The 13,227-nt window shown below is 45.4% G+C and overlaps 1 long non-coding RNA gene across 3 annotated transcripts in view; it reads right to left on the bottom strand.

Annotated features, from left to right (window-relative positions):
- The window catches only part of LOC137769860 (uncharacterized), a 40,755-nt gene extending 27,853 nt beyond the window's left edge, over nucleotides 1-12,902 (bottom strand). For 2 of the 3 annotated variants that reach the window (XR_011075098.1, XR_011075097.1), the window contains exon 1: nucleotides 12,382-12,902. This is a non-coding gene — a long non-coding RNA (uncharacterized lncRNA). Of the gene's footprint in view, nucleotides 1-1,034; nucleotides 1,288-11,548; nucleotides 11,625-12,381 lie in introns of those variants that run through there. The other variant, XR_011075096.1, reaches the window with a different exon arrangement.
- Nucleotides 12,903-13,227: the final 325 nt, after the last annotated feature.

Raw genomic sequence — 13,227 nt, 5'->3', positions numbered from 1 at the left:
TTGCCTGGTATCGGAGCCGGCGCGGTTGGTCGCAGGGAACTTGATGAAAATAATCAGCTGCAAACTGCTCAAAAACAAACAGACTATGATCCAGAGGTTTGAATAACAGCCCCCTCAGCCAGATGGCTGCAGGAGCCTTGCCAGGGAGAAAAAATGATCTCCCACCCTGAATTTCCTCTTTGTTCTGGACCCTGCTCTCTTTGGACGTCACTGGCTTCCCGCCCCTTTCATGCGCCAGCCACCCAGACAGAGTCTTGTGTTCAGGGAGCTTAAGGAAGCTTTCTCCAGATTAGGACTTGGGGACAGGGAATCCAGGCAAAGAAGTGGCTTTCTTGTCCCAGCATGAGTCACCCTAGTTCACAGCTGTCTGCATGTGGACCTGGAATGCTGCTTCCTCCTCCGAGGACACTCCCAAGACGCCCGGGACCCTTGTGGGTGCAGAGCAGGAAGTCATAAGCAGGGCCGCTCTGTGTGGGGCAAGCCCTCTGGACACCCTAGTCCTCGCCAAGAGACTGTCATGTCTGAGCTATTGAAAAACTGAATGCTAGCCTGTTTCCACATTAAATTGCAACCACCCCTGGAGCGAATGGTGGCCGGTGTGTCCTGCCAAACTCAGCCTCCCTATGGCTCCAGTAAGAGCATCGATGTAAGAGTAAGGCCAGTGTGGGTTTGAATCCTTTCTCTGCTACTAGACATCTTCTTTGACCTCTCTGAGCCTCAGTTTCTACATCATTGAGTTTTAGTGAGAATAATAAAGAAATTATATTTTCAATGCATGCAGCACAGTATCTGGCACATAGCAGGCACTCTGTAAACATTGGTTTCCTCCCTCCTAGCCCTCTGGTCCAGAGCCTTTTGGTACTAATTTCTTCTATTACCCACTCCTAAATGCTTTCACTGATCCATAATCTAATATTTCATTCTTGGCTTTTAGCAAAGTTCCAGGTATAATCCTGGCAGTGTATAATTACATGAAGTCACCTCAGTCTTATTTAACTTACAAGTTTAATTAGAACTTTCCTCCCCCTATAAGAGGTAATGACATTTTAAAAAAATCTTAACAAACAAATCTATGAATTTGTATTAAGATTATCAAACATATTAGTCAGGGTCAGCTGGATTTTGCTGTAGTAACACACACCTCCCAAATATGAATGGCTTAAAACAGCAAAAGTTCATTTCTTCCTCAAGCTATAAATCCATTGTAGGTTGGTGGAGTCTCTGCCCAACACTGACCTCTCTTAGGTACTCAGGGTTCATCATCTGGAATGTTGTTGGCCCCTGCAGCTGGGGGAGACAATGAAGAGTTGCTTAGCACTTAGCAGAACTGGAACGCCTCAGCCCTAGCACACATCACTCCACATTCATTGGCCCGAGCAAATCACATGATCTCACTTAACCTCAAGGGAACAGGCACATCCAATCCTATTGTGTTCAAGGTGGAAGATAATTGATGAACAACACTACTGTCAACCACCTGGAAGCTCAATGTTTTAAGAAGATTGGAGGAAACCCTGCAGGCAGGCAGAAACACTGAAATTCCACCCCTGCCATCCACCACTAGGGATTTGCTAGTCATTTGAAAAGTAGAATGTGCCCAGACATTTGCACAAAGAAGTTCCTTTTGTTCCTCCCTTCATTCTATTTCCTTGGTCCTCAATTTCCAGTGTGCATAAGAATGATTATTTGACATTGCATAACATTGTATATACAATCCTAAAAGTGTTTTCGAAGTGTTTTAAACATAGGCAGTTTTCCCTGTCTGTGCTGAATTTAGAACCTGACCTATTGACGATGTGACTCTGTAGTATTTAATTAATACTAGTGCCTGACTTTATTGTTTTTTTAAAACCAGTTTATTGAAGTGTGATTGACATACAAAGAGCTGTACAACGTAATGTATACACTCTGATGAGTTTGGAGATAAGTATACATCCATGGAACCATCACCACATTCTATGCCACAAACATGCCAATCACTTCCGAAAGTTTCCTCCCACCCTGTTTAACTACCTGAGTCTAATTGTTCCAGTGTTTCATTGCTTTCTCCTCTTCTGTGCTTTACTTATGCTCTGAGGGGTCATTCCATCTCTGAATCCAGTTGCAATTAATATTTTTTTTGATTTTGTATATGTACTTGACAGTAAGAGTTTATAAGAACTGATTTGTACCCAAAACGCTAAAAAAGTCTTCTACATATATGATGTCATTTAGTGATTCTCACCATAACCCTAAAGAGTTTGTTTATTAATGGAACATTTCCATTCTACTGATGAGCTAATGGAAGCTCAGAGAGGCTGAGTGACTTGCGCAAAGACACACAGTGCAGATGTGTTGAGGTCAGGTTTTTTAGCTTAATTCTGTCTGCCTTCAAATTCCGCAGGGCGACTCTGGGCACACAACATTCCGGAACTTGGACGTCCAGGAATTCCTGTCAATTAGGCATTTATTCACAGAATAAACATTTCCCTGAAGAGCTCTCCACAGCTGGCCAATCGCATGGCCCTGCCACATTTCAATCTAGGTGGTGAGATGCCCATTCATCTTTGAGGTGTGACATGTGAAGTATACATTTACACATGGATTGAACTGTCAGTGTGTGATATGTGTGTGTGTGTAAGCTGGGTTCTGTGGCGGGGGGGGTTTGTGTAAGCCTTCCTTGATGTGCAGGCATCACCAGGTAAAACACGGACATCCAGTTAAATTTGAATTTCAGATGAACAACAAATTAGTTTTTAGCATAGTAAGTCTGTCCCATGCAATATTTGGGACATTTATACTAAAAAATAATTTGTTGTTGACCTGAAATTCAGATTTAACTGGCACCTTGTGTTTTTATTTCCTAAATCTGGCAACTCCATCTACAGGCATGTGTGTCTGGGCTTTCTCATTTATGTCTCATGTGCACCTGAGCACATGTGTGTCTGTGCCTGTGTGTGTCTGTGTGCCCGTGTGGGTCTGTGTGCATGTGTACCCCCACTGCAGAGGAATCAGCAGGTGGTTGGAAACAAACAGCTCTACCACCCAAAAGCTCATCTCCCACCAGACCAACCCCACTGGAGCAAGCAAGGTCAGGATGGGCCAGGGAGCTTGGACCTTCTCCTGAGGGCAATGAGGAGCCATGGAGGGCTCTAGGCTGAGGAGGGGCAGCTTTAGATGTGTGCGGGAGACGTCCCTCTGGCTGTGTGGCGGAGAGGGCCAAAGGGGAGGGAGGCCTTGGTGAGAGAGGATGAGGATCTGGCCTCAGGCCTTGGCGGTGGAGATGGAGGGGAAGGGGCAAATCGCGGGACTTGTTTAATGTTTCCGCTGGGGCTGAAGGAGGGAGGAGTTGGCGGGGACACTCAGCTTTCTAGCTTGGACATCTGATGGACTGTAGGCTCCTTGAGGCTTTATCTTGCTCCCTTCCTCATCCTCAGTGTCAGGCATGGTGCCTGGCATGTAATGGATGCTCTCCGGGTGTTAATGGCATGAATACATGCGTGCAGGAATGAGAGAAATGGGAACCCAGGAGGAGGCAAGGAGGAGGCGGGGGAGGAAGGGAAGGTCTGGGAGGTAAGCTGACCTCAGTTACTTGGGAAGACCTTGGGTGGCAGTGGGACTTCCCAGGGGGACGTCCAGCAGGCAGTTGGCCATATGGCCAGCTTAGGAAAGAGGTCCAGGCTGGAGAAGCAAATTCAGGAGGTTTGAGTGGGTGGAAAAGGTATGAAACCACCAGCTGGGATCAGCTCACTACAGGACACAGTGAGGAAGGAGAGGGCAATGGTGAAAGGAGGAAGCTTGGGGTACAGCAGCATTTAAGGAGCTGGAAGCAGGAGTCTGAGAGGGTCAATGTTTCCCCCTCACTGGGCTGCTGGGGATTAAGTGAGATACCCATGGCCTGGCAGCTCCAGGAGGGCCAGGCAAGGGTGATAAATGGGACATTTAACAGGCACCAGCCAACAGGTGCCAGGTCTTTGGGCTCCCAGCTATGCTGGAGTCAACTCTGGAGGAGCTGGATCTTAGGGGAGTGAGGGGAAGGATGGGAGGAGGGCCTGGGCAGCTGGGGCAGAGAGGGGGCACTCGGAGGCTCAGGGCAGCTGTTTCTGTAAAACAGAAACATGGAAATATTTTAACACGTAAGACAGTTATATAGGGATATCCTGGCTGCATGTCAGCCCTGGCGACTGACAGTATGTATGTATTTCATTCCTGGCTGTGGCCTCATGTTAGAATAACGCCCAGCAGTGAGTAAATGATAGTTCACATCAGGTCCTTGCACAGTGCCTGGTATATAATAGGCTCTCAATAAATGTGCTTTCCAATCTTCTTTTCAGGGAGTAAAGACGCCTCCATAGTAACAAGGAATTTCCTCCTCTGAGCACGATTTTTCTATTTTAGGGAGTCAAATTTCCTTCCACTTGGGAAGACCTGTCTTTTCTGCCATTGAATTCCTGGGAATTTCAAAGGCACCAGGCTGCAAGCTTGTGGCTCACAGGACAGTCAGAGCCCAAGTGAACAATGGCCCGATCTTGAGGGACAGCTCCAGTCGGGGTCACCCCTCTGGTAGCTTCCCTTTCCTTCCGACACAGCCTTGTCATCTGTCAGGAACCAGGGGCTTCTCCTGGGCCTGGCACATAATCCGTGCTGTGTAAGTGTTTGCTGTGATTATTTTTGTTATTACTGTCCCTGGGCCTGGTGTTTCCTCAAATTGAATCTTTTCTGTGACTCTAAAGCTTAGTTTATTTTATTTTATCCAAGCCTCAGACTAATACCTCAATGGCTGTGGATCCCCAAACAGGGTCATTTTGCAACAACTAATTCTAACACAATCTCTTTCTGGTGATTTTTAAACACTCACACCACAGAGGAGGCTAGGCTTCCTTCAAGAGCTCACTTAATTTAGATAAATATTTGGCCTTGTGGATATACAAACAGTCCTAAAATGTACCTTTTCCTAGGCGTAGGGGCTCAAAAGGGTTTTCAGGATTCAACGCATATTCATTCAGTTATCAATTTGTCCACTTAGCTGTTCCCACTGGAATGGCAACGAGGGTAGGGCTTTTTGTCTGTTTTGTTCACAGTTGTAAACCCAGAGTCAGAACAGTGCCTGCCGCATCGTAGGTGCTCATGGCATATTTGTTGAATGAATGAATGAGTGAACTGAGCATCTTCTCTGTGTCAGGATACCCGGCATTGGAAAGCCAGACTAGGACACAATCGCCCTGCTGTCCACGAGCTTGTGGTCTTGTAGAAGAACTCTCCACTTCCCCCCAACATCTGAAATTCAAAGCAGTTCAACACAACTCCCCGTGAGATATGTAAACACCCTGTACTGGTCACAGAAGCCTAACAGGAAGAATGACACTGTTGTTGGGAATGCCAGTGAAGGTGTCCTAGAAGAGGTGGCATTTGAGTTGGGTTTGATTTCCGCAGGAGGAGTTGGCAGAAGGGAAACAGGATGAGCTCAAGGTCCAGAGGGGGAAACGCTGACTTAGTAGAGGAAGTTGCAGGAAGGCAACCTGGGTTGTGTAGGTCGCTGTAATATAAGCTCCAGGAGGGCAGGGGCTGTGTCTCTCTTGTCCCTTGTTACATGACACTGCAACTGGCACATAGTAAATTGTAAATTGTAGCTTAAGAATGAATGAGTGACATGAGAACGGAAAGAAAAGATGGGACCTAGAAATCTTTTTTGGAGGTTTGTTTAGCACCTACAATGGGTTTCATCGTCCCCTTCCATCCTGTGTAGATGCTCGTGTCTAGAAGGAACCTTAAGTTCAACCCCAGTCACCTCTGTAACGCCCCACCAAGGGGTCATGTACTTTTGGTTGGTATGTCCCTTAGTGATGGGGTGCTCACTCCCTCCCACACAGCTGGCCCCTCTTTTGTGTACATCTGATTGTTAGAATAGCCAGCCTTACATTGACCACACAGAAGCAGAGGGGTGGCAGGGAAAGACCACTGAACTTGGCTTGGCTCCTGGCCCTGCCACGGACTCGTGTGGTCCCTTGGGCAGGGCTGGTGTAGCCAGTGATTACAAGCGTGGGCTCTGGTGTCTGACAGTTACTTGATGTGCAAGTAAACTTAAATAAACTAAGCTTCTCCTCTGTGCCTTAACTTTCTTATCTGTAAAATGGGGATAGTAATAATAGTACTTTCCTCATAGGATCTTTGTGGGGATCCTTTTCAGTACCTTATTAGCAAATTAGTAAGTACTCAACATAATTAACCATGATTTGTAGTGTTATCACCTCCTTTCTGCCTCTCAGTTTCTTCCTCTGTATAATGGAACTTAGAACCCCTGCCTTGGATGTCTCAGGCGGTTGGTGTGAGGAGCCAGAGAGAATGGGTGAGAGGCGTCCACAGAGGGGAGGGTTGTGTGCTCTTCCCATCAGCTGTGGTGTTTGCCATGGGAGACTTCACCACATGGCTGACCCCCCACATCACTCCCACCCCACCCAGAACCCGAGTTTTCTCTCTACCTTTGGTAGCTAGGTTTCTGCTTCTTGCCATCCCATATCTTGACTTCTAAGATGTATATTTAGAACAGGCTTGCAAGGAGCAGAAGGAGGAAATGAAGGAAAGGAAACAGGCAAAGTTCTCTCTCTCAACAAGTCCTTGGGGGAATCAGGACTCAGGCCCCTTTGCAAAGCAGGCTCGCCCAGCCTTTGAAATAACCACTTCCTTCTCTCTTGACCTTTTCAGATCAGAGAGGTGGGAGGGAGTGTGGAGGTTCAATTCCCAGACGTGCTAAACAGGAGGCTGCAAGCTTTCCTCTGATGTGCCCCACTTGTCCAGGGGCCCTGACCCTGGGAGACAGGACTCTGGGCTGTGGCCACTCCTCCTGGGGTCTGCATTGGACTCACCAGTGGCCCAGCTGCCACTGACTACGCGGGTTTCTTTTAAGAGGTTTGGCTGACCTTCAGCAGAGCTGAGGTACTGTCAGAGCTGGAAGAAGTGTTAAGACTCCAGGGCAGTAGTTTCCAGGCTGGGGGTCCCTGGGTGTTGGGCTCCTCAGACTATTTCCAGTTCTTTCAAAATCCTAAAAGAAAGAGTCTATAGCTCCTGTGTGAGGGCTCATAGGCTCCTAATAGTGTCAGGTGTCTCCGTGTTTCTGAAGTCAATTCAGGGTGGTCCCTGTGCACCCTCGTGTTTGGAGAAAATAATAACAGCTTTTTATTGAGCTTCTCCTCTGCCAGGAGCTGGACGAAGCCCTTCACACATCATCTCAGTGATCTTCAACCTGGTAAGGTGGGTATGCTTATGATTCCTATTTTGCAGATGGAGAAACCGAGGGTCAAAGGGGCTAAGCAAGCTGCCAGAGGCCACACAGCCCTCCAGGATTCCAATCCAGACAAGCTGGTTCCCAGCTTCACCCTCAACCACTAGCAATAGTCTCCTGGAAGCTCTGTTACGTGTCTCTGAATATTGCAAAAGGGGCAAACACATTCGTCATTACTCAGGAAAAGTACTGGCAGGGAAGATTTTTGGATGCAAGCACTTGATGTAGGAGGAATAATAACAGAGGTAGTGAGATAGTGCGAACCAGACACCTTGTGTTGGCTTGTGTTGTAGAACTAAGGCCCAGTGAAGTGAGGGTCTCGCCTAAGGTCTTCTTGTGAACTGGCAACTGGGACAAGAACTTGTTTTATTTCAAGTGGACTCCTTGGGCCTAACTCTAGAGCGACCTTGGCTAGCCAGGAAGCAGACCAGCAGTGGGTTTTTTCTGAGCTAGTGGCTCATACCTTGGATGGCATTAGCCTGTGGCTCTGCCGGGCAGAGTCTCTGAGCTCCCCAGTCCGGGCAGGCTGCTCCCTGACATGGGACCAAACACAAATCCTGAGTAATTGTCCACCAGTCCCCACCTGCCTCCCACCAGCTGTACAGAGCTTTGGTCTTGCCAGACCACGGGGCTGCTGAGTGCTGGCGGGGGCCGGTGGTATTCGTCTTCAGCAAACTCTTCCCTCACCACCTCTGACTTCCAGTTCCCTACTTGTGCACGTACTTTACAGTTCACTAAGTGCTTCCACATCTATTAGTTCATTTGAGACTCAAAGCTGCTCTGGGAGCTGGGCAGGGCAGGGATAATGCCCCATAGTATAGAAGAGGAAAAGGAAGTTCTAAGAGGCAAGTGCCTTGTTCAAGGTCACATGCTCAGCTAAGAAAGTTTGGAGCCAGAAGTTGGAGCTGAGGCCACCCAAACAGCCTCGCCCCTTTAAAAAATGAGGACTCTTAGGGAGCAGTGGTGAGTAAGGTGCTAAGCTGGGTCCTGCAGAGCACTTTATATATAATTAACAGCATCACCATGAACCATATCTTTCTTTCCGTAGTACACAAATACAAGTACCTCAGTTAAAACAGTTAAACCTGTATCAACTAAGATTCCAGTCCTGCACTCTGAGAACTCATTATGTGATGCGAATACACAGGTGTTCAAGTCAGAAGTGGTTTCTGTCTCACTGTCACCCTGGAAAGACGGTTCATCGTCTGGGTCTTGGTTTCTACAAGTGGACAGTGAAGTGATGGTAACACCTTGCTTCTTATAAAAACGAGTAGGACCATTACATACAAATTTCTTTACGAAATTTTTATACGACTGTTACACATGACAATGAATTTTCATAAGCAGGGAGGGCAAGGGAAATTTACATTTATAAGCTAATGATTATTACGTGCTTCCTGAGAAATTTACATGGATCATGCCATTAATTTGAACAAGAGCCTTTAGGAAGCTAGTACCTTTATTATCTCCACTGTGTACATGAGGAGACTGAGACGCAGAGATTTTAAGTAACAGGTAGCAAATGGCAGGAGTAGGATATTAAATCTTGGTAATTTAGTGCCAGCAGGTAAGCATTTTAACGGCCAAGGTGCCTCAGAATCACCTGAAGGCCCGGATAAAAGACAGATTGCTAAGCCTCACCCCAGAGGTTCGGATTCAATAGGTGTGAGAATTTGATCTCTAACAAGTTCCAGGTGATGCCGATGCTGCTGGATCGGGGGCCACGCTGTGAGAATCCTGTGCCACACAGAGCTCTCCTGGTACTTCCTGCCCTATAAGTGGCCAGATCAGGACCTCTGAGGCCTGTTTGCAAGGCTAGCTGGACATCCATGCACTGGATACTTGATTTATGTCACGAAGACACATGTTATGCTCATGGACAAAGTAGACGCGGAGGCTGAGGAGGCCCTGACTCCTTCAGAAACCAAGTTAGAGAAGTTGCCCAGTGCCTGATGGCCCTGCAGGTGCCAGAATCCTTGTAGCTCTGGCTACTCAGGTCCTTCCCCAGAGCTGACCAGGGGGAAGGAAGGCCATTGACTGAGGAAGGCACAGAGAACAGATTCACAGGCTGCTTCCTTGGCTCCCATCAGTTTTGCCCTTTAAGCTGGTCACACTCCCAGATTTCAGAAATCATCTATGAATGGAGAGATAAGGCATAGCCTGCGAAAAGAGAAAGCACAGACCAAGAAGATTTAAATTTAATTAAGATTAATTAAATTTATGTTTTTGAAAAGGAATAAGAAAAAGAACTTTAGAAGAATACAAGCATTTCAGAAAATAGGGGTTGAGCCAAAAGCAGAGGTGATGGGCAGAAGAGAGTAAAAAAATCAAGACATATGGATATCCAGCTGTTCCAGAATTCTATATGTTGAGAAGGCCATGCTTTCTCCACTAAACAACCTTCACAGCTTTGTCAAAAATCAGTTGTCCAACCCTCAGAATGGGAGAAAATATTTGCAAATGAAGCAACTGATGAAGGATTAATCTCCAAATATACAAGCAGCTCATGCAGCTCAGTATCAAAAAAAAACAAACAACCCAATCCAAAAATGGGCAGAAGACCTAAACAGACATTTCTCCAAAGAAGACATACAGATGGCCAACAAACACATGAAAAGATGCTCAACATCACCAATCATTAGAGAAATGCAAATCAAAACTACAATGAGGTATCACCTCACACCGGTCACAATGGCCATCATCAAAAAATCTACAAACAATACATGCTGGAGAGGGTGTGGAGAAAAGGGAACCCTCTTGCACTGTTGGTGGGAATGTAAATTGATACAGCCACTATGGAGAACAGCATGGAGGTTCCTTAAAAAACTAAAAATAGAACTACCATATGACCCAGCAATCCCACTACTGGGCATGTACCCTGAGAAAACCATAATTCAACAAGAGTCATGTACCACATTGTTCATTGCAGCACTATTTACAATAGCCAGGACATGGAAACAACCTAAGTGTCCATCGACAGATGAATGGATAAAGAAGATGTGGCACATATATACAATGGAATATTACTCAGCCATAAAAAGAAACGAAATTGAGTTATTTGTAGTGAGATGGATGGACTTGGAGTCTGTCATACAGAGTGAAGTAAGTCAGAAAGAGAAAAACAAATACCGTATGCTAACACATATATATGGAATCTAAAAATAAAATAGCTCTGATGAACCTAGGGGCAGGACAGGAATAAAGACACAGACATAGAGAATGGACTTGAGGACACAAGGAGGGGGAAGGATAAGCTGGGACAAAGTAAGAGAGTAGCACTGACATATATACACTACCAAATGTAAATAGATAGCTAGTAGGAAGCAGCTGCGTGGCACAGGGAGATCAGCTCGGTACTTTGCCGACCACCTAGAGGGGTGGGATAAGGAGGGTGGGAGGGAGATGCAAGAGGGAGGGGATATGGGGATAAACGTATGCATATAACTGATTCACTTTGTTATACAGCAGAAACTAACACAACACTGTAAAGCAATTATACTACAATAAAGATGTTAAAAAAAAATCAATTGTCCAAATTGAATAGCCAAAACAATCTTGAAAAAGAAGAATAAAGTTGCAGTACTCAAACTTCATGATTTCAAAATTTACTACAAATCTATAGCAATCAAGACTGTGTGGTATTCACATAAAGATAGACATATATATAAGGGAACAGAATTTGAGAATCTAGAAAGAAACCCTCATATTTATGATTAATTGATTTTCTGCAATGGTGCCAAGACCGTTTAATGGGGGAAAAATAGGGTCTTCACCAAATGGTATTGGGACAACCAGATATCCACATGCAAAAGAATAAAGTTGGACTCCTGCCTCACACTATATACAAAAATGAACTCAAAATGAATCAAAACTATAAGACTCTGAGAAGAAACATAGGGGTCAATCTTTGCGCCCTTGGATTAGGTAATGGGTTATCTCTCCATTTATTTAGATCTTATTTAATTTCACTCAGCAATGTTTTATAGTTTTCAGCACAGGTCTTTCACATCTTTTGCAGATTTATACCTAAGTATTTCATATTTTATGCTATTATAAATGACATTATTTTTACATTTTAAATTCCAATTTTTATTGCTAGTATATAGAAATAAAGTTGACTTTTGTGCATTGATTTGGTATCCTGCAGCCTCACTAAACTCACTCCTTAGTTCTAGTAGCTTTACTGTAGATTCCATCAGATTTTCCCCATAGACAGTCAGGTCATCTGCGCATAAAGGCAGTTTTACTTCTTCTTTTCCATTGTGGATGCCTTTTGTTTCTTTTTCTTGCCTTAATGAACTAACTAGAGCCTCTGGTGCAGCGTAGAATAGCAGTGAAAGTGGACATCCTTATCTTGTTCCTGATCCTAGATGGAGAGGGACATCTTATAGTAAGTAAGATGTTAGCAGTGGGGTTTGTGGGGGCCCTTTGACAGAAGGAGGAAGTCCTCTTCTATTCCCCTTCAATTCTTAATTTGCTGAAATTTTCATCAAGAGTGGATGTTGGATTTCGTCAAATGCTTTTTCGGTATCTACTGATACAGAAAATACAGTGATCACAGATGGGAGAGGGTCCAAACTCAAGAGTGGCCTCTGTTTCTCTCAGAATGAAGGAAACAGGGAAGAAAGAGCCCTGCCCAGTGAAAGGAGCCTGTCTAGGGCAGCTGGGCTTGCCCCACCTCTGCTCTGCACCCCTCTCCTTGCCTGGCATTCCTAGAGGTCAGATCCTGGCCTGCGAACTCCAGAACCAGTGCTCTTTCCTCTACACCAAACTGTCTAAAGACTTTGACTCCGGAACTTTGCATGGTCAAGGCCCCGAAGATGGATGACCCCTCAGTAATATAAAATAGTAGCAGCCATTTACAGAGCACTTGTGGAATATCAAGAACCAGGGCTGGGACGAGGGTGAGGTAAGTGAGCCATCTCTGGATGCAGAATTTAAGGAGGTATCCACAGGACTGTAGGCACCTCATTCGCTTCACCCTAATCCCAGCCCTGCAAAGAACAGTGCTAAACACTCTACTTGCATCCCTTCCCTTAATCCTCAAACGAGCCTACAGTGGTAGGCTATTATTCTTATTTTTCGCAGAGGAAACAGAGGATCAGAGAGGTGAAGTGACTTACCTGAGTGATAAGTGGCAGAGCTGACTTTGAAGCAAAGTCTGTTCATGATCCGTCTGTGCTCGTAATCAGTAGTTCTCGACTCCAGTGGATCAGAATCTCCTGGAAGGCTGGTGAAAACACTGATGGCTGGGCCCCATCCCAGAATTTCTGTTTCGGTAGGTCTGCTGTGTGGGCAGGGGAATTTGCATTTCTAACAGATTCCCAGGTGATGCTGCGGCTGGTCCAGGGACCACATTTTGAGAACCACTCATTAAATCTCTGGGAGCATGAAGATTCCAAGAGTAAAAGAGAGAAGTCTGAGAAAACACTGCCAGATCCCTCCGGCTTTGAGAAAGGAAAGAAAGCATCCATTTCCCAGGACTGGACCAAGAGTTTCCATGTCATTTCTGTGGGTGTGTTGGAGTTCCAACCCCATTCCAGAGCGCCTTCCACAGAATCAATGAGCACTTACAAGTCAAACTGAGGGATGAACTGACCAGTCGTGATGGGACCTCTGCAGGGCCTTATTCATCCAAAAAGAATGCCTGACATTTATTCTGAACAGCGTCTTTCTATAAACCCTCAATTCTTGTGGTACCAAATGGCATTTTTTTCCTAAATATATTTCAAATATTTTCTAATTTATTCTTAGACGTGTATCAGAGAGACATGGTTCATCAAATTTTTCAAGCCTTTGAATAAGGGCCATTGCAAAATAACAGGGAGGGGGGAAAAACCAACACAGAACTATTCATCATGTTATAAGAAAAGAAAACTTAAACGAGGCTTGGCCAAATCGCCAAGCTTTAAACACGTGACAACATTCCAGAGTTGACCCTAGTTTCTGAGGGGTTAAATTTTTCTTTA

Source organism: Eschrichtius robustus, chromosome 10 (genome assembly GCF_028021215.1).
Source record: "Eschrichtius robustus isolate mEscRob2 chromosome 10, mEscRob2.pri, whole genome shotgun sequence".
NCBI lineage: Eukaryota > Metazoa > Chordata > Mammalia > Artiodactyla > Eschrichtiidae > Eschrichtius > Eschrichtius robustus.
Note: the sequence above shows the minus strand (reverse complement) of the source record. Positions and strands in the feature narration are given on the sequence as shown.